Genomic DNA, 21,915 nt, shown 5'->3' with positions numbered 1-21,915 from the left:
AATAACTGAACATTCTTGTAAATCCATTTTAAATTGACAGCTTTTCAATAGGTAACACCAAACCAATTGTTTATGATCCATATTACTTCCCATCCTATTCTCAAAACCCTCACCTTCCTAGGTCCACCAATCATAAACTCTTCTATCATGATGTTTATCCAATCCTAATCAAGCTTTCGAATTTAAAGTCCACCTTAAGTGCAACTTTAAAACCTCTTAAGTATTCTGGCTTTGCCTTATACCCCGAGACTCTACAAGAACTCTGTCAACATAGCGTCCTTCCTTACCACAGGAAGCAACAAACTCAGCTTTGACTTATCAATAGGTTATTTTGTGCCGGTGTTTGACAACAAAGAGGAAGGACAAAAACAGAGGTGATAACTAGGTGTTGAAAAATGAATGGGACTCAACCAGCTATAAAAGACAGAGAAGAACATTCCAAGAGGGGAGAACAGCTGAGCAAAGACAGGAAGGCTTACCAGTCACAGGTCATACTGGGGCTTAACCTTCATTGTGTCCAAGGGAACATGTTAACCTTCCCCTGGTACAGGACAGCATCTTAGAAGCTCCTCTTTCCCATGACTGAGGAGTCCTAGCTTGAAGGGAATTTAGGATCTTAGAGCAGCTCTCAGACACCCAGGACTGAACTGCTTCACCCACAAGCTGTAGGTCCCTCACCTCCTGCTCTGTCTCCACCATATTAACTGTCATGCTTTCTTCAGTTTCCACTTTACTGCTTTCCAAGTGGTCATCCCAGTCTCATGTGGACCAAATCCAAATCTACTGCACATACACACCAGTGAGCCAGACATTCTGTATTCATGACCGTCATGACCATCATCATTATCATCATCATCACCACCACCAACAACATAACCATCATCATCATCACCATCATCATCATCACCAAGTCTTCGGAATCTAGATTAGGAAAGGCACTCAGTAGAATGCATTTGATTACTACACTTTCAGCTGTCCATAACCAATGATTCCTTATTTTCCCCAATATGCGCTCCTTCTTAGAGGTTTTCATAAAACCACAAACTGCCTCTTCAGGGGAATGTCTTCTTCCCAGAAGCATCAGAGACTTCCATATGGGGAACAGAAATTTTATAGATTGGATCTCGGAACCTGACAGCCTGAGCTCTGGTTAATATGGCTCTCAGACCATATTGACCTGGCCATGCCTTCCTACAAAGGAAGCCGTTTGGGGGACTGGTCCAGGCGGCATCCTTGTTACATGAAAAGAAGCCATGATGTGAATGCATGCATTTCTTATAGGCCACTTTCCCCTATAACAGCTTCCTCTCAGTTTCCCAAAATCTGCACCTTCCCTGGGAAGGCAGCTGAACTACACATAGGGGAAGATTTGATCTTCCTAAGCCCAGAGAAGTTCAGTGGTGGTGGGTGGAATGAACCAGGACTTTGCAGGCAGACAAACTTGCGTCCAATCCTGGTTCTAACACTGTGACCTCAGATGGGTTCCTTAAACCTTCTTAAGTTTACCAAATGTTACAAAGGAAAAAGTAACCCTACTACAACAAGGCAGAGAGGTTGCTAAAGGAGTAAAAGTTCCTGGCATTTTGCATGTGCTCAGTAAATGTTAATTTTCTCCTCTTACCCCCAACTTTTAGCCAAAAGGCCTGATCTCCAGTCACCAGGTAATAAGACATTTGACCTTTTAAAGTAAGAAATCCATGATTTAATACCCCAGCAACTGTCTGTGATAGAGAACCACAGATATTCTTTCCATAACTTCCCCTTTGCATTCACATGGATAACTGAATTCTGTCACTGAAAGTGTAAAAGGTGTCTTCCATCCTCTCTGAAGGTGGAGATGGCTGAAAAAATGAGGAGTGGTGGCTAAGTAGTGCCTTCAAGCATACAAAGTGTAAAACCTCCAGCGTAAGCCAACCTGTCACTCTCCGTGTTGCCTATAAAGTTGTTATGGCCTGGAGCATGTAAGCCGAGTCCCCTTGGCAGGAATCCCAAAGGCTTTAGCATTCATGACTGCCCAGCATTTCCCAGGGTTCTTGTGTAAGCTACAAAGATGTCCCTTAGCTTGCTGACAAATGAAAAATATATCATTCTCCTGTCTTTTTCCACTGTCATCTCTTCACATGCTCAGCTAATTTAGTCTGGGAAGCACACCTCTCTAAGAAAAGCCATACTTAAAGAGGACTTGCATGCTCCCACATTTCTCTGCAACCTGCAGAAATTAGGTCTGATTTCAAAGCCAGGTGTTCAAAGAGAAGAGGAAGCTGGGTCTGGGAGAATAGATGGAGCCGATTGCCTTGAAAGCTTTTTTGTTAATTTTAGTTTCAGTCCCTGTCCCCAGGTCTTTGGTGCCAATAGGAGAGAGCGCTTTCCATCCTGAGAAAGTGAATACAGTATTTCCCAAAAAACCTTGAACCATTGCCCAAACCTCAGATCTCAAGGCTTTCCTAAGGTTATAGTCACCAAAGCTAGGTCTTAAAAGTAATGGCAAGAGTACAAAACTGCCATGATCAAAGGATGCCGAGGGTACCCAGGAGGCTTCATGAAGACCCACAGCGCCCTCTGCTGGGAACACGCCTGCCATAGCACCTGAGGTGGTTGTGCAGCAGTTCCAACATATTTGCCCACTGCATTGTGTTCATATATCTAATACTCCACCCTCAAGGCTTCTTCCCCACTGTTCCTGGTACCCAGCCAAAATTCTGGTGCTTTTAAGATATTTTCCTTATATCCCCTCAAGTAAGATAGCCAAATGTTTACAAATAATGCATTTGTAAACTGCTATTCGAAAACATTCACATGTTTTTGGTGTTGAGCTGACGCAGGTTTTGAGCACATTGTACCTTGGAAATTCTTTGGATTGCCACAAGATTTAAGGGATAAGAGGGAAATTTTCAGAAAAACATGATAATGGATGATTAAATCTCTGTTTTATTCAGGAGTATTGCTACAGATCCATTTTTGCCTGGCATATTCCACCTTAGTATTTTTACAAGTAATCTTAAAAGTGATGAGGGAAAGGTGATGTCAGGTGTACAGGAAGAAACCTTCAAAGTTTGTGGTGGACTCATGATTAAAACTTAAGGTAGTGTGCCCATTGCAAAAGCTATTTCAGGGAAAGACAAAACTACCATCCATACCTCTACTAGACAGACACAGCTTAAATGCAAGAAGTACTAGTAGAGGGATCATTAGAAAATACTGAGTTGTCTCAGTAAAAGAACAGATTTCAAGTCAGAAGACTTGAGATTTCTAGTTCATTTTACACATTTTGAGACTTGCTACTGTGCTCAATAAATATTTGAGCACCTACTGTTTGCCAAACGCATAACAGATCCTAGGACACAATGATGGAGAAGACAATCTGTCCTCTCAAAATTTGCAAACTACTAAAGCCAACAATTTAATCAAACGCTATAGCTCCCTGGGGTCAGTGGTATGAGAGGCTAAGTATAGGATGATCTCAAACAGCATGGTAAAGAAGTATAACCAAGAGAATCAAGACAATGGATTAAAAAAAGCATTTTAAGAACTATATGAGTGAGTTGATTTCCTCCCAATTTTCTGCATATCAAGTACATTCACAATATTGTGAAACCATCACTATTATCCATTTCTAGAACTTTTTCATCATCCCAAACAAAAACTTTGTACCTATTAAAAAAAACTTCCATTTCTCTCTCCCCAACCTCTGGTAACCACCATTCTACTTTCTCTCTGTATAAGTTTGACTACTCTAGATACCTCAATAAATGTGGAATCATACAATATTTGTCTTTTTGTGTCTGGCTTATTTCACTTAGCTTAATGTTTTCAGGGTTCTTCCTTGTTGTAGCATCTTTCGGAAAGTCATTTTTTTTAAGGTTATTCCAGTAAATGAATATATATATATATATATATATATATATATACATATTCATGATATATGATATATATTCATTGTGTGAATATATCACAATTTCTTATCCATTAATATATTAATGGACGTTTGGATTCTTTCTACCTTTTGGCTATTGTGAGTAATGCAATGAACACTGGTGCACAAAGTATCTCCTTGAGCACTTGCTTTCAATACTTTTGGGTATATGCTTAGAAATGGAATTTCTGGATCATATAGTAATTCTGTTTAATTTTTTTTTAAGGAATCATCATACTGTTTCCCACAGTGGTAGTGGCTGCACTACTTTAAATTCTCACCAATAATGCATAAAGGCTCGAATTTGTCCACATCCTCACTAATACTTATTATTTTCCTTTGGTTTTCGTGTATGTGTGTGTTGTTGTTTTTGTTGTTTTGATAATAGCAATCTTAATAGGTATAAAGGGGTATCTCACTGTGGTTTTGATTTTCATTTTCCTACTGAGAACTGATGTTGAACATCTTTTCATGTGCTTGGGAATTTGGTATCTTCTTTGGAGAAATGGCTATTCTAGACACCGGCCCAGTTTTGAACTGGGCTGCTTGATTCTGTTATGCTGCTATTGTTGTTGGATTGTAGGAGCTCTTTATATATGCTGAATATTACTCCTTTATCAAAGTATAAATTTCAAATATTTTCTCCTATTCTCTGGATTGCCTTTTCAAACTCTTTGATGCTCACAAGTTTTAAATTTTGATTAAGAAAGAATCACTTATTTTTCTCTTTTGTTGCCATGACTTTGGTATCAAGATGCAAGAAATCCTTACTAAATCTAAATGTCATCAAGTTTTTTCCCATGGTTTTTCCTTTAAGAGTTTTATAGTTTAGATTTTATGTTTATATCTCTGGTCCACTGTTAGCCATTTTTTGTTTATGTGTATATTTTGTATATATTCTAGAGTTTTATTTTGTTTTCATAGTTACCATGGGGTTTATATATAACATCCTATAGTTATAACTCTCTATTTTGAACTGATACCAACTTCAATCACATTTGAAAACTCTACTCTTGTAAAGTTTACGAACATTATTATTATTATTACTTATTATGTATTATAATTGTATTAGTGTCGCAAATTACATCTTTACACATTACATACAAAATATTTTTATGCACTTACCTTTTAAATCTTGTAGGAGATAAAATTGTAGACCAAAATTATAATAATACTGGCTTTTATATGTGCCCATCTATTTTACTTTTTACCTATTTTTTTTCTTTTTCAGAATCATTTAATTATTATAATTACTTTCTTTTGCCATACCAATTCTAGAATACTAATGTCTGTATCTACAGAAATGCTTGCTGAAGTTTTTGTAGGAATTGCATTAAATCTGTATATCAACTTGGGGGGAATTGACATCTTTTCTAGGTTGTCTTCCAGTTTATGAATATGGCATATGTCTCTATGTGTTTAGATCTTCTTTGATTTTTTTCAGCGTTACATAGTTTTCACAAACAATCCTGCACATGTTTTGTTATATTTACACATAAGCATTTCATTTTTTGAGCAATTATAAATAGTACTGCATTATTAATTCCAGTGTTCATGTTAGTATATCAAAATTACAATAGATTTTGCCCTTCTAGATAGAAAAAAATTATATCATCTATGAAAAGAAACAGTTTTATTTCTTCCTTTATGACCTGTAATGCCCTTTATTTCCTTTTCTTGTTTTATTTACCTGGCTAGAATGCCCAGCACTATGTTGAATAAGAGTAGTGAGAGCAGACATCTTTGGCTTGTTCCTGATCTTAGAGAGAAAGCATTTAGTCTTTCACTATTATGTATAAGCTGTAAAGTTCTTTTGTAGATACTGTTTATTGAGTTAAGGAAATTTCCCTCTATTCCTATTTTTTTTTGAGAATTTCAATCATGAATATATATTGAAACTTTTCAAATGATTTTTTTCTCTATCAATTAATATTATTATGTGAGTTTCCTTAAACTTGCTAATATGGTGCAGTACACTGATTGATTTTAAGTATTGAACCAGCTTTTCCAGAATAAATCCAGCTTGGTCATGGTGTATAATTTTTTAAATATATTCCTAAATTCTACTAGTGAATATTTACAAAGGACTTTGTATCTATGTTTATGACAGATATGGGTCTGCAGGGTTTTCTTTTAACTGTATTTTCTGGTTTTGTATCAGAATAATACTAGATTCATGACATAAATTTTTATTTTCTCCCCTTTTATTTTCTAAATGAGATTACGTAGATTTGATATTAAATCTTTTTCAATGTTTATTAAAATTCTTCAGTGAGACATTCAGAGCCTGGAGATTTCTTTTGGGGGAAATTTTTAAATTATGAACTAAATTTACCTAACAGTTAGAGGCTACTTGTATAATTTTTTCATATTGGATGATTTGTGGTAGTTTGTAGTTTTCTAGGATATGGTTAATTTCAATAAAATCACATTCGTACATGTAGAGTTGTTTGTGTCATTCCTTTATTTCTCTTTTGATATCAGCAGAGTCTGTAATGATATCCCTGTTTCATTCCTGATATTGATCATTTGTGCTCTCTCACTCTTTCTCTCTCTCTCTCTCTTTTTTTTTTTTTTTTTTTGGTCAGTTTTGCTTCAGGGTTTGGCAAATTTTTTAATTTTAATTCCAGTATAGTTAACATGCAATGTTTTATTAATTTTGGGTGTACAATATAGTGATTCAACAATTGTATGCATTACTCAATGCTCATCACAATTGTACTTCTTAATTCCCATCAGCTATTTCACCCATCCCCCACCTCCACCCCCTCTGGTAACCATCCACGTCTTTGTTTCATTGGTTTCCTCCACTGTTTTTTCCATTTTCAATTTCCTACTTATCACGTCTTACCTTTATATTTACTTCCTTTCCCTTGCTTTGGGTTTATTTTCTTCTTTTTCCAAGTTCTTCAAGAGGGAACTTACAGTATTGATTTGATACTTTTATTCATTTCTAGTATATGTATTTAGTGCTACAGATTTCCCTTTCAGCAATACTTTAGTTGTGTCCTACAAATTTCGGTGTGTTTTATTTTCATGTTCATCCAGTTCAATATCTGCTTTGATTTCTCTTGACACCCTCTACTTGACCCATATACTAGTTAAGTGTGCTGTGGGTTTCCAAGTGTTTGTAGATTTTTCTGTTATGTTTCTGGTTTTGATTTTTAGTTTCATTCCTTTGTAGTCAGAGAATACACTCTGTATGATTTCAATATTTTAAGATTTGTTTAAGATTGTTTTATAACCCAGAATAGTGTTTACCGTGGTATGTGTTCCATGGACACTTGAAAAAAAATACTTACCTACTATTGTTGGGTAGAGTGTTTTATAAATGTTGATTAGATCCTCTTTGTTGGTGGATTTGAGTTCTTCTGTATCTTTGTTCATATTCCCTCTAGTTGTTATATCAACTGTTGGGAGAGGGGTTAAAGTTCCAACTATAATTGGTTTGATCTACTTCTTGTGTTAATTATATTGGTTTTTGTTTCACATATTTTGCTGCTTTCTTGTCTGGTACATGCACATTTTATATCAACACTTTTGTCATTATATAATATCCCTCTTTGTCTCTGGTATTTTTCTGTGCTCTAATGTCTACTATATCTGATATTAATATATCCAGTCCTGTTTTCCTTTGACTAGTGTTTACATAATTTTATGTATTCTCATATTATTTTTAACCTACATATAGAACTGAGATTTATATACTGAATAGATCATTGGATCATGTTTATTAATCCACTCTGCCAATCTCTGTATTTTGTGTATTTAGAAGTTTTAATAATTTAATATAATATTGACATGTTAGTGCTAACATGTAATGTTTTAATTTTGCTGTATGTTTGCTAGGTATAAAATGCTGGTTGGAAATTCTGAAATACATTGTGCCACTTTCTTTCCGTGCTACATCGTTTCTGATGAGAAATCCACTGTCATTTGAAGCAGTTTGCCTCTATAGCTAAAGTATCATTTTTCTGTCACTGTTTTTAGCATTTTCTCCTGTGACTTCAGTTTTCTAATTCTAATGTGTCTTGACATAGATTTTTTGTTGTTGTTGTCTATCTTGTTTGAGACTCACTCAGCTTCTCAAATTGGTAAGTTTACATCTCTTGCCAAGTTTTCAGCCATCATTTCTATGAGTACTTTTTAAAATCCCTCCCTATTTAGTCTTTGCTTCTGGAAATTCAATATATGGAGCTTAAAATATTTTTGCTATATTCCCAAATGTCCCTGAGTGTTCTGTTTATTTATATTTCTGATCTCTGTTGTTCAGATTGGATGGTTTTACTATTTTGTCATTAAATTAACAGATTCTGGGGTACCTGGGTGACCCAGTTGTTAAGCTTCTGCCTTTGGTTTAGGTCATGATCCCAGTGTCCTGGGGTTGAGCCCCGTGTCAGACTCCCTATTCAGTGGGAAGCCTGCTTCTCTCTTTCCCACTCCCCCTGCTTGTGTTCCCTATCTCACTGTGTTTCTCTCTGTCAAATAAATAAAATCTTTAAAAAAAAAACTTTATTGCTTCTATCTTTTATTCCTTCCATTATTCTGTTGAGTCCATCCATTGAGCTTTTTTATTTTGGTTATTATATTTTTCAGTTCTAAAATTTCCATTTTGTCCTTTATATCTTCTATTTCTTTGCTGTTTCTGTTTTTTTTTTTTCTGAGGTTCTCTATATTTTCATTTGTTTCACACATGTTCATAATTCTTCACTGAAGCATTTATAGCATAACTGCATGAAAATTTTTGTCAGATAATTCTAATGTGTTTGTTATATTTTCAATCACCATATATTGATTGCTTTTTTTTTTACACACTTTGAGTTCTTCCTGGTTCTTGGTATGACAAATGATTTTTTTTATAGAAATTTGGACATATTTGTATTATGTTATAAGAATGGATCCTAGCTAAACTTTCCATTTTATCTGGTTTTCTCTGATACTGCTTTAGTAAGAGGAAGGATATATGCCACCTTTTCACTGCCACTTAGAGGTAAATGTCCATGCTCCCCAGTGAGCCTGCACTGATACCTGAGGTAGAGAGACTTCTCATTACTGATGGACAGGAGTGGTAGTTTGCACTCCTTATGGTATCCATTGTTATCATAATGGAAGTGACCTCATTGGCAGTGAGTGATGATAAAAGTCTTGACTCTCTATTGGGCTTCCATGATGTCACCCAGCACAGTAAGAAGGGGGAGGGGTACCACATTACTGATAGGTGGGGATGGAAAGTCAGGCTCCTCACATGATCTTCACTGACACCATGATAAGGATGCCTTATTACCAGCCAGTGAGGATGAAAGTCTCATCACCCTAATTGGTCTTTTTTTACATCATCCAAGTGGGGGTATTAAAGTGTCTCCTTAGAGGCTTACAAGGGTGAGAGCTTATAATCCTCACTTGGCCCTTACTGGCAGGGATGGCGTGTTGGCCACAGCTTCTTCTGTGGTGTTTGGCTGCAATAAAGGAGTTATTATCTAAAGTTTTAGATTTCGCTAGGTTGTTCTGTTCTGATTTTTTTAGCTACAGAGAGCAGGGTTTTGTTCACTTTTTTATCCTATGCCTATTTGCATTTCTGCATTGCTGGTTTCTTCAGCAATAAATCTTGACATAGGAGACAAAAAAAGAAATCTGGGGATTCACCAGCATGCCTTTTCTCAGGCCCCAAGACTCTAGCAAGTCATCATTTTCTCTCTACCTTTCAGAGTCTTATGTTTGTTTTATGTACAGTATTTTGGTGTTTTAGTTCTGTTTAATGAAAGTAACCAGAAAAAGTACTGAGTTATTTTATAATATGTTTAAAACTTAGTATAACAAGAACAAGATTATATAATGTTGCAGGCATCTCAGGTCAGGCAATAAAATTAATTACTTGGTATTTGTCAGGTATTTCTGAAGTTTCAGCTTTCTGTGCTCTTAAGATTTACATTAAATAACAGGCAATGTTTTGTTTTCCTGTTAAGGTTGTATGACATAATCTGAAAGACCAAGAGGATAAAAAAGTCATCATTTCAGCTTGACTCAGTGAAATTGCAGTTATCCACTTACTTAAGGGTCATAACTTCCAACAAATTATTGTTATTTCAAAAGCTTTTCTTTCCTTACAGACCACCCTTAGTGTTCATTTTAACCTTATTCCCCCTTTTAAAAGTTCTTAAGATCAAAAAAAGTAGAACAAAAAATATCAAAACAAGAGGCAATGTAAAAACCATACTCAGAAAAATATATAATATGAAAACTTTTCTTACTCAAGAAAACTAAAAATGAAAGGAAATTAATAGCTCTTTTAAACTAGTAAAATATAGCAAAAACTATTTTAGAAGAGAAAGAAGATATTAAAGAAAAGGGCAGAAATCTATATGATGAAAAGTAAACATTTATTTTCATAATGCGATATACTATTCTTGCACAAACTTGAAAATACTAGGCAACATATATATAAATACTTCACATATTTGGCTGAACTGGCATGAAATAAAGATTTGAAAGATGAACAAAGCAATGAACACGCTTGATATGATAAACGTATAGAGAATAATGTTAGGAGAGTAACAATCCTGACGTCATTTCATGTGGTGGGAATTCCACTGGAGTAACACTTTTGACCTCTTTCTAATTCTAATTCAACACACTTTTCTCTAAGGGATTAATCTGACTGTTCAGTGTAGAAGGAAAAAAATGTGACATATAGATGCTAGACACTTCCTCTTCAATTTCTCTTAGAACCACGTTTCCAACAGGGACCAGATAGTCTGCCTTGCTACTCTATGCCATATTTTGATCATATAGCCACCACCATTAACAGAGGGGTATATGTGACCAGAATTCCCTGGGATCAGATGGGGAATTCTGTCTAAATCTGAGGTTTAGGGTTAAGACACTTACTTTCCCTTGAATATCAGCGTATTGTCTAACATTAGCTTAATCACTATAGAAGTGATAGTTCGGATTCCACCTGTCAAATTTTTGGTTTATTTTTTTTATTGCTACCAGAACTCTTATGGAGAAGATGGATGTATTATTGTTGACTCCCCTCTAAAGTCCAACAACAACTTGAAGAGGCACACTTTATTTAAATTCACAAGGGGCACTTATGACAACATACGAGGCACTAAAGCAAGTCTCAAAAAAACTTCAAAGAAAAAAAGTCACTTAACAGAAATCATTAAGTAAAGGGAAATATTATTCAGCAATGAGAAAGAAGAAAATCCTGCCATATGTGGCAACATTGGCAAACTTGAAGGCATTATGCTAAGGAAGGTAAGTCAGACAGAGAATGACATATATTGTATGATTTCATTTATATGTTGAATCTAAAAAAAAATTAACTTGTAGAAACAGAATAGAATGGTAGGAGGCACTAGAGGGTGGGGGAACTGGAGATGTTGTTTAAGGGTACAAACTTAACGATTAGTAAATAAATAAATTCTGGGGGTGCCTGGGTGGCTCAGTGGGTTAAAACCTCTGCCTTTGGCTCAGGTTGGGATCAAGCCCGATGTCGGGCTCTCTGCTCCCTGGGGAGCCTGCTTCCTCCTCTCTTTCTGCCTGCCTCTCTGCCTACTTGTGATCTCTGTCTGTCAAATAAATAAATAAAGTCTTTAAAATAAATAAATAAATAAATAAATAAATAAATTCTGGAAATCCAATGAACAACTTAGTGATTATACTCAGCAACACCACATTATAAACTTCAAAGTTACTAAGAGACTAGATTCCAACTGTTCACAACACAAAAAATAAATGATAAATATGTGACATAATAAATGTGTTAGCCAACATTACTGTAATTGTATTATGATATATGAATGTATTAAACCAACATGTTGTACACTTTAAACTTACACAATGCCGTATGTCAATTACATCTCAATTTTTTAAAAAAATTAAGATAATGAAGAACAGCAAAACCAAAAAGCACCTCAGATAAGACCAGTAAAATTCACACATTTATAACGAAATGTAAAAAGAGAGAGAGAACACCATAACTACCACCAATAACAAAATAAAATGAAATATTAAGCATCTTTAGCTAGGTATAACTAGAGATATAGCAAATATTAAAATGATTATAGGTGGGCATTATGAGAAACTTCATGCCACTAAATTTTAAGGCATAAAGAAAAGATAATTTCCGAGAAAAATATAGGTTACTGTTGATGGGTATTAAGGAGGGCACAGATTGCATGGAGCACTGGGTGTTATATGCAAACAATGAACCATGGAACACTAATCAAAAACTAATGATGTACTGTATGGAGACTAACATAACACAATACATACATACATACATACATACATAAAAAAGAAAATAAATAGGAAACATCAAAGTCCTATAACACTATAATAATTTTTTTTTTAAAGTTTGAATCAATGGTTAATCTTTCTGTAAGGAAAATGCCAGGTCCACACAGGCACATTCTATCTAAAATACAAAAAAAGAAAAAGAAAAGCAAATTACTTGTAGATAAATGTTTCCAAATTATTTTTAAAAAGGAAAAACATACTCCTTCTTTTATGCACTTGTCATTTCCATTTTTTCTAAAACCTAACAGCATTGGTACAAGAAAGACAAATTACAGGCAAATTTTAATAATGAATCATGATTTAAAATCCTAAAACAAATATTAGCAAACCAAATAAAGCAATTTCTAATAATAATATAGGAATGGACAGATTAGATTTATCTCAGGAATGCCCAATATTATTGGAAAAAAATAGATTTGAAATGGGAGAGTATCTTGTATCAGATTAATCATCATACAGCTAACAACTATAATCTCTGGAAAAAATGTATAAAAACTAAAGTCATAGAAAGTGAGTGGCAAAACCAGGCAGAAATTTAGAGGATTATATTTTTGAAAGAAGGGAACTGCACTGGGAGAGATTAAAGTTTATATGGTATGTCACTCAGAGTTCTCCAAAGGAGAATAGAAGCCTCCCCAAAAAAGAAATATAACCATAGGAGATTATATATAAATATATAATATATAAATATATATAATATATAGTGTATATATTATATAAATATATATAAATATATAATCTCCTATGGTTATTTATATATAAATATATAATCTCCTATATATATACATATACATGTGTGTGTGTATTGTATAAAATCCTTGCATAAGTTAATAAATATAAATGTGTGTGTGTAGAGACAGATGTGTTTCCATTGGCTCACACCACTGTGGAGCCTGGCAAATCCGAAATCTGAATATACACATGCAGAAGAATGAAACTGGACCCCCTACCTTATACCACTAACAAAAATCACTCAAAATGGATTAAGGACTTGAACATAAGACCTGAAACCATAAAACTCCTAGAAAAAACATAGGTGGAAATTTTCTTGACATTGATCTCAGCAATGATGTTTTTTGGATTTTATACCAAAAGCAAAGAAATCAAAGCAAAAGTAAATAAGTAGAAATATATCAAACTAAAAAGATTATCCACAGCAAGGGAAACCAACAACAAAATAAAAAACCGAATTACAGAATTAGAGAAATATTTGCAAGCCACATATCCGATAAGGGGTTAATATTCAAAGTATGCAAGGAACTCATAACTCAATTAAAAAACTCAATGAAAAAATGGACAAATCACCTGAATGGATATCTTTTTGAAGAATACATTCAAATGACCAACCAATACAGGAAAAAGTTCTCAATGTCACTCATCAACAGGAAAATGTAAATCAAAACCGCAATGAGATGCCACCTCATAACTGTTAGCATGTCTATTATCAAAAAGAAAAAAGATAACAAATGCTAGCAAAGATATGCAGAATAGTGAGCCCTATACTCTGTGGCAGGAATGTAAACTGTGCAGCCACTTTAGAAAACAGTATGGAGGTTCCTCAAGAAATTAAAAGAAAACTACCACATGATCTAGCAACCCCACTTATAGATATCCAAAGGAAACAAAATCCTATCTTGAAGACATCTTTGTACTCTCATGTTTGCTGAAGCATTATTTACAATAGCCAAGATATGGAAACAACCTGAGTGTCCATTAGCAGATATATATATATATATATATATATACACACATATATATATATCACATATATGTAGTACACATATATAAATATATACAGTACGCATATATAAATATATACATACATAATGTGTGTGTGTGTGTATATATATATATATATATATATATATATAAAATGTACACACAGAGAGAGAGACACACACACACAATGGAATGGCTTCAGCCTTAAAAAAAAAGAAAAGATGGGAGTGGGGAATCTTGCCATTTGTGACAACATGGATGAACTTAGAGGGTATTATGCTAAATGAAATAAGCCAGACAGAGAAAGACAAATACTGCATAATATGACATACATGTGAAACCTTAAAAACAATGTTGAACTAATAGAAATAGAGAGTAGAATGGTGGTTGCCAGGGACTTGGGGGGGTGTTGGTGGTGGAAATAGGTAAAGTTATGTAAAATTATACAAACCTTCAATTATAAGGAGAATAAGGTCTGAGAATCTCATGAGTAACATGATCACTATAGTTGATAAATATGTATAATTGAAATCTGCTAAGAGAATGGAACTCAAGTATTCTCATTCCCCCTAAAAAAAGATAAATATGTGAGGTGTTAATTAACTTGATGGTATGGGAATCTTCTTGCAATATATGTATATAACAAATCATCACACTGTACACCTTAAATATATTAAAATTTTGTCATTTATATTTCAAAAAATCTGGGAAAAAAGTGGTTGCAATGCACACAGCATAACACACATAGAGGTAAAAGGTATGACAATAATAGCACAAATGACAGGGTAGAAAGTGAGAGTACTTAAGAATCTTAATCTAGGGGCGCCTGGGTGGCTCAGTGGGTTAAAGCCTCTGCCTTCAGCTCAGGTCATGATCTCAGGGTCCTGGGATCGAGCCCTGCATTGGTCTCTCTGCTCAGCGGGAGCCTGCTTCCCCCTTTCTCTCTGCCTGTCTCTCTGCCTACTTGTGATCTCTCTCTCTCTCTGTCAAATAAATAAATACAAATCTTTTAAACAAACAAACAAACAAACAAACAAAAAAGAATCTTAATCTATATGGGGGCCTGGGTGGCTCAATCAGTTGAGCATCCAGCCTTGGTTTCAACTCAGGTTATGGTCTCGGTGTCCTGGGATTGAGCCCCACATCAGGCTCCCCGCTTAACAGGGAGTCTACTTGTCTCCTTCTCCTAAGTGAATAAATAAACCTTTAAAAAAAATCTTAATCTATAAAGTGTTATACTATTATTTTATAGTAGACCGTGAAAAGGTAAAGATGTATATTATAAACTATACAACAGTCACTTAAAATGTAAAACACAAAGAAGTTTTTTTTTCACCTAATATGTTTAAAAAAAAAAAGGATGTAAAATGAAATCTTAAAAACCCTCAATCCAATAGAAGGTGGGAAAAGAAGAGGAAAGCAAATGGAAATGAATGAATAATATGAGACAAATAGAAAACAAGTTGGATGATGTAACCCAGACCTATAAATATTTATTTTAAACATAAAAGGTATAAACCATGGATCAGCAAACTATGACCCATGGACCAAATATAGCCCATTGTGATGTTGTTAATAATTGTATTGGAACAAACACAGCTATGCCCATTCATTTATGTGTGTGGTCTATGCAGCTTTCATGCTATAATAGGAGAGTTTAGCAGTTTCAACAGAGACTATTTGATCCAAAAGCCTAAAATATTGCCATCTGGCCATTTCAAAAATACTTTTTTGACCATTGGTCTATATACTCCAGTTTAAAGCCAGAGAGTCTCACTCAGCCTAATCTCTTCCAGTCTCATCCATGTTGCTACAAAAGTTGGGTATTCATCCTTTCTGATGGAGGCATAATACTCCATAGTGTATATGGACCACATCTTGCTGAGTGAAATAAGTCAAGCAGAGAGAGTCAATTATCATATGGTTTCACTTATTTGTGGAGCATAACAAATAGCAAGGAGGACATGGGGAGTTAGGAGAAGGGAGTTGGGGGAAATTGGAAGGGGAGGTGAACAATGAGAGACTATGGACTCTGAAAAACAATCTGAAGGGTTTGAAGAGGTGGTGGGTGGGAGGTTGGGGGAACCAGGTGGTGGGTATTAGAGAGGGCACGGATTGCATGGAGCACTGGGTGTGGTACAAAACAATGAATACTGTTATGCTGAAAATAAATCTTAAAAAATGTTTAAAAATTAAAAAAAAAAGCCAGAGAGTCTCAAATTGGACTTAAGAAAATCAGTTAAATGCAATCTGCAAGAAAACCACCTTAAATATAAAAACATTGATAAGTTAGAAGTGGAAGACAGAAACAGTTATGCCAATAAACATTAATTGTAAACAAACTGGGATGGCTAAGATAATATCAGATAAGGAAGACTTCATAAGAAGTGTTATCACCAGAGATAAAAAAGAGTATTTCCTAATAATAAAGTTGTCAATTTGTTAATAAATAGCACATTTAAATCTGTATGCCTCTAATAACAGATTCAAAATATATGAAGCAAAAACAAAGAGAAGTGAAATGAGAAATGGACAAATCTACAAATATAATGGGAAATAATACTCCTCAATGAGTAATTGATAGACAAGATAGATAGAAAATTAGTAGACATAAAGACTTGAACAGCACTATCGACCAACTTGACATAATTGGTTTTAATGAATATTTTATCCCAAAATAGCAGAATACACATTCAAGTGTTGGCAGAACAGTCACCAGTATTGGTTCCAATCAACATAGTTATTAATAGCAGATATCTGTAGTTCAAAAGGGTCTTTGAAGTTTACAGACGCCAAGACTGTGATTTCCTTTACTCATTCCGGAAGTTTATAGTTTCCATTGTACAACATGAGAGGAAGCCGAAAGCCTAATTGGTGGTCTGTTGTATCCGCTATCATTTCTCTAAAAGTGACTCTTCCCAATTGGGACAATCTCCCTTGAATTTTATGAGGGTTCACAGCATAAGCATATAAACCATCATTACTAATTATACACTCAGCACTGAGAGCAATAAAAGTGGTGCATGACAGTGGCCCAAACAGCACTACCAGATGGTCACAGTGCCTTCTGTAGTAAGCAGTAAACAAAACAGTATCTCCCTCTCTCTTCCCTTCACCCACACCAGAGAGTGACAAGGAGTCACGCTGTGGTCGCTTGGCCTACTTGTCTGCCTATGTGACCAGCTACAGAAACTGCTCAGGTTGGGGGACAAAAAAGCCTTACAGTTCAGTTTGGCCCATCGGCAGGAAGTTCAAGGATGTTCAGGGTCCATGGTGATCTGCCTGATCTAACACACAGTAATAAAATAGATAGGTTTTGATATAAAAACAGATTGACAGATCAATGAAACAAAACAGTGAACTCAGAGAAAGACCTTGTTTAGGTTAGAATTTAATATATGATAAATATGGAAATATAGCACCACAAATCAAATGTGGAAGGATAAATTGTTTTGTATATGACATTAAAAAGGAAAACTGGATCCCTAAATACATCATGTATAAAAGTAGAATCCAGACAGATTAATCAAAGATAAAATAGAAAATCAATAAAAGAAAATGTCAGAATATATATTTGTGATTTAGAGATAAGGAAGAATTGTCTTTAAAATACTTGAAGAGGGCACCCGGGCAGCTCAGTGGGTTAAGCCGCTGCCTTCGGCTCAGGTCATGATCTCAGGGTCCTGGGATGGAGTCCCACATCTGGCTCTCTGCTCAGCACGGAGCCTGCTTCCCTTCCTCTCTCTCTGCCTGCCTCTCTGCCTACTTGTGATCTCTCTCTGTCAAATAAATAAATAAAATATTTAAAAATAAACAAATAAAATAAAATAAATACTTGAAGAAAAAAAATATTTGAGGAGCACAAATCCTCAGGCAAAAATGTGTTGAATAAACTAACATAAAAATTAAATATTTTTGTTTAATGAAGAATAGTATGGATAGAGTTAATAGAGAAGTGATAGTAAGAAAAAACTCGCAATATCAAAACTGACAATGCAAAAATATACAAAGAATTCCTTTAAGTCCCTAAGAGTTAAATAACTCAAGAGGGAAAAAAATGGGCACACATGTGAAAAGGCAATTAAAATATAATGAACTCCAAAAGCAATAAACAAACCAAAAGATATTCAAACTCAGTAGTAATCATAGAAGCAAATGAAAACAGTCATGAAATATTATCTTATCCCTGTTAATTTGCTTAAAATGTAAAACTAGGTGAGGCCAATTATTAATTGTATGTGAGGATATAGGAACCGTCACTCCTGCTAGGAGAATGGTGGAACATTTTCAAGAGCTGTCTGTCAGCGTTTATTCTAATCAAGTCTACACACACAGGTATGACCCAGGAAATACACTCTTAGGTATGTAGCCTAAAGAAATTCTCCCATTGATGCACACGGACATACATAAAAATGCCAATCATTACCTTGTTTATTGTGATAGGGATTCAGAGAAAGCTGAGTGCCCGTCACTGTCTGGAGAGTAGACGGTCAATTTTGATGGATACACATGGAATCTTATGAAACATTTGCAAAGAATGGACTAGATATTTAGGGAGTATCAAGGCTGACACTTCACTGCTAAGTAAAAGAAGTAAATTGAGAGCTGTGATTTACCACAACTTCCACAAATTTAAAAAAAAGTCACACACACAAAAAGCATATAATCAAATAAGCAAATATACTTCAAATATAATCAAATAATGCATATAATATGTATTACAATGTTTACTAATGGTGAATGGGGAGAATGAAAATTGAGAATGGAGACAAATGAGAATAGATGAGAGAGAGAGAGAGAGAGAGAGGAAATAAGTACAAGTAGTTCTTTCTGTCTTTAAATAGTTTGGAATGGCCTCAGCTGGAGATAGCAACATAAGGTAAGCATAAGTCTATAAAAACAAAGACAAATAACCCAATTTGAATAAGATAGAATGTTTCAAAAAATGCTGCAGAAGAGAAGCTTCGAAAGGTAAGTTGGCAGGCTGAATTTGGACTGTTTTTATTTATTTTGATCTAAAAAATAAGATGTAAACTTTACTAATATTTAATATATGGATTGATACTGGACCTCTAGCTTGTAATTAAAGATATTTTGGATCCCTATCGAAGAAAAATTCTAAAGAGTATCAAATTATCTGTCATTTCTCCTAAAATCTATCCTAAATCTCTTCTGCCTCAGTGTAGCTAACATCTATGGGCACTTCCTATGGCTCTGTGATGTCATTTCCTTTTGTAGCTATTAATTCCCTGCAGTGTTTGTACTGTACTCAACCCAGGCTGTCTGATAACAGATGTGATTTCCAGCTGTGTCTATATACCAACCACAGTGGGTTCATTAATAACAATTATTAAGTACTTTATGTTATAAATCGAGCCCGTGGCAATAGAGAAAACATCCAGTCATTTGTTTTATGGCCTCTTGTCAGAGCTAACTATAAATTCCCATTATCTCAACATTATCAGCACTGCAAAATGAATCTAAGCATGAGTCATAAATAAAACTACCAAACAGCTCAATCATGCTGGAAAGAACAGAGCATAAATGAACACTTGACAATGTAAGGTTATATATGAACTTAAATAATAACTCAAGCCTTCTTGTCAGCTAATTATGTAAATTATTATTTTTAAGACTTACATTTATATTTGCATGGCTGGTGCATTCATTTAGTCATACAATTAGAGTTCGATAAATATGTAGTCCATACACTGCCCTCCCATAACCTAAGGGTTCCTGCTGGTGATGTATGATATACAGTGAAAACGAAGAGAGAAGTTTCAACTGAGAGAATGTCTCTTAGGACTCTAGAGAGCAGCGAGAAAAAAAATCACATTTTCCCTGAATATTACATTTCACAGGAGAAATAATTAAATTTAAGAAGATTAATAGAAGAGGAGCAGCAACAAACTATATGCATTATTGGTTCCTGGGTGAAAGTCCATATGGATTTTCAGTTACTTGTAAAAATATTTATTTAGTTATCCCTCTGTGTTGGGTCCAAGCTGTCGTAAATGATGAAGACAGAACGGAAAGATAAACTGAACACATGAATTTAATTTTTAAGAGAAAACTAGCTGATAAACACATGAGAAATGTTGGAACTCACTAATAACAAAGACATGCAAATTAAAATTATGAGATATTCTTTTTCATGTTTTAAAAGCTAATTCCTAGTAGTGGAGAGAAAGCAATGAAATGGGAAATTTGATCCTTTACTGCAAGGCATACAAAGGGGTTAAAACCTGACAGGCCATTTGTCATATCTACCCAGAACTCTAAAATTGTTCATTATGTTTTTTTTTTAATTGAGGTATAATTGACATAAAACATCATACTAGTTTCAGGTATACAGCATAATGATTTGATATTTATATATATTATGAAATGATCACCATAATAAGTCTAGTTAATATCCCAAAATATGGAATGCTTCATAAATTTGTGTGTCATCCTTGCACAGGAGCCATGTTGATCTCCTCTGTATCATTCCAATTTCATTAGATATGCTGCCAAAGTGAGCATAGTGCTCATTACTTTTGATCAGTACTTCTAATTCTGGAAAATTTATCAGTTACAGATTTAATACATGAATGTTAACGATATAGAATTTTTAAAAAAGAAATAGCTAATAATAAGGTCCATTATGTAAATGGGAAAATAGTTCAAATAAAGTCTAAAAGGAAATAGTTAAGTAATTCATAACACACCCATATGATAGACTACTGTGTGCCACCCAAAGTCATTTTGAAAAGATTATTTAATAAGAAAGTGTTCATGGAATTCTTTTAATAGGTTATAAAAAGTTATGGATAGTATAATTTCAATTATTAATCATACTAAGAAGTTTTTACACTCATATATACATGCATCAATACAGAAGGCTAGAATAAAATATCCTTTAAAATTGTCATTTTCACACAAGAGAGGTATGGATACTTTCTATTGTCTTAATTTTCTGTATTTTCTAAAATTTCTTTCAGAGAGAGAATTAATGTACAACAAATCTGGCTAGTAAGGATTTCAATTCACATTTTTTCCAGGCCTTCCATAACCTGTATCCAATAAGCCCCTCCAATCTTGCCTTTCACAAAGTTGAACATAAAACTGGCCAACTCCATTTTCTCACTGCCCCCAAATCATGCTCTGCCTTGCAAACCAACCTTTGCTCAAGTCACATTTCATGTGTACACTCAAGGTGACAAAATTAGCTGAGAAACATTAAAGTTGGAACCTTAATGAACTCAATCTTCTGCTTAGAATCATGTAGAAAAAGGACTACCCCAATAGTCAAAAGTAATCACAACCCCTACATCCTATGGTGAGCGCTGCGAATTGTGTAAGACCAATGAATCACAGACCTGTACCCCTGAAACAAATAATACATTATGTGTTAATTTTTTTAAAAGCACGTATCAAAAGGATACCCAGTTCATCACCCACAACCAAACTGCTCAAAGTCCATTGTGCGGCCTCTATTTTTCCCTTACACCCTTCTGCCGTGTGCACACAAGTGTTCCCACCTTCTTCTAAGCTTCTTTAAGATTCAGTGGCCCTATTTGCTTTATCCTCTGTTACATCACATCTTTTTCTCTAACCAGTCTCCAGACTGGCAATGGCAGAACTATGAGAGGGTGAGCCTCAGTTTCCACATCTGTAAAGAAAGAATAACAAGCCCTGTCTTACACATATCATAAATATCCTAAAACTGTATTGTACATGTTGTGACTATTATAACTTCTTTTTCTCATTCATTCAGTAGGTATTACTACTATATAACCAATACTCTGCAAGCACTATTTTACCCACAACTAGGGAAGTATTTATACTTCATTAATCCCTCTCTCTGCCTTCCTGAATGGAGTCCATCATTAATTCTATTTTACCTTCATATTATATCTTATATCATCCACAGTTTTCTTCTGCCCATTGGCAAAAATCTAACCCAGGCATCCATGATCTTTGAAGTAACTCCTAAC

The 21,915-nt window shown here is 34.6% G+C and overlaps 1 non-coding gene across 1 annotated transcript; it reads right to left on the bottom strand.

The window, feature by feature from the left end:
* Window positions 1-20,354: 20,354 nt before the first annotated feature.
* On the bottom strand, window positions 20,355-20,461 carry LOC116874403. The gene has a single exon (XR_004383983.1). It is a non-coding gene; the product is annotated as a U6 spliceosomal RNA (small nuclear RNA).
* Window positions 20,462-21,915: the final 1,454 nt, after the last annotated feature.

This window comes from Lontra canadensis, unplaced genomic scaffold (genome assembly GCF_010015895.1).
Source record: "Lontra canadensis isolate GAN:19392208 unplaced genomic scaffold, GSC_riverotter_1.0 scaffold36, whole genome shotgun sequence".
NCBI lineage: Eukaryota > Metazoa > Chordata > Mammalia > Carnivora > Mustelidae > Lontra > Lontra canadensis.
Note: the sequence above shows the minus strand (reverse complement) of the source record. Positions and strands in the feature narration are given on the sequence as shown.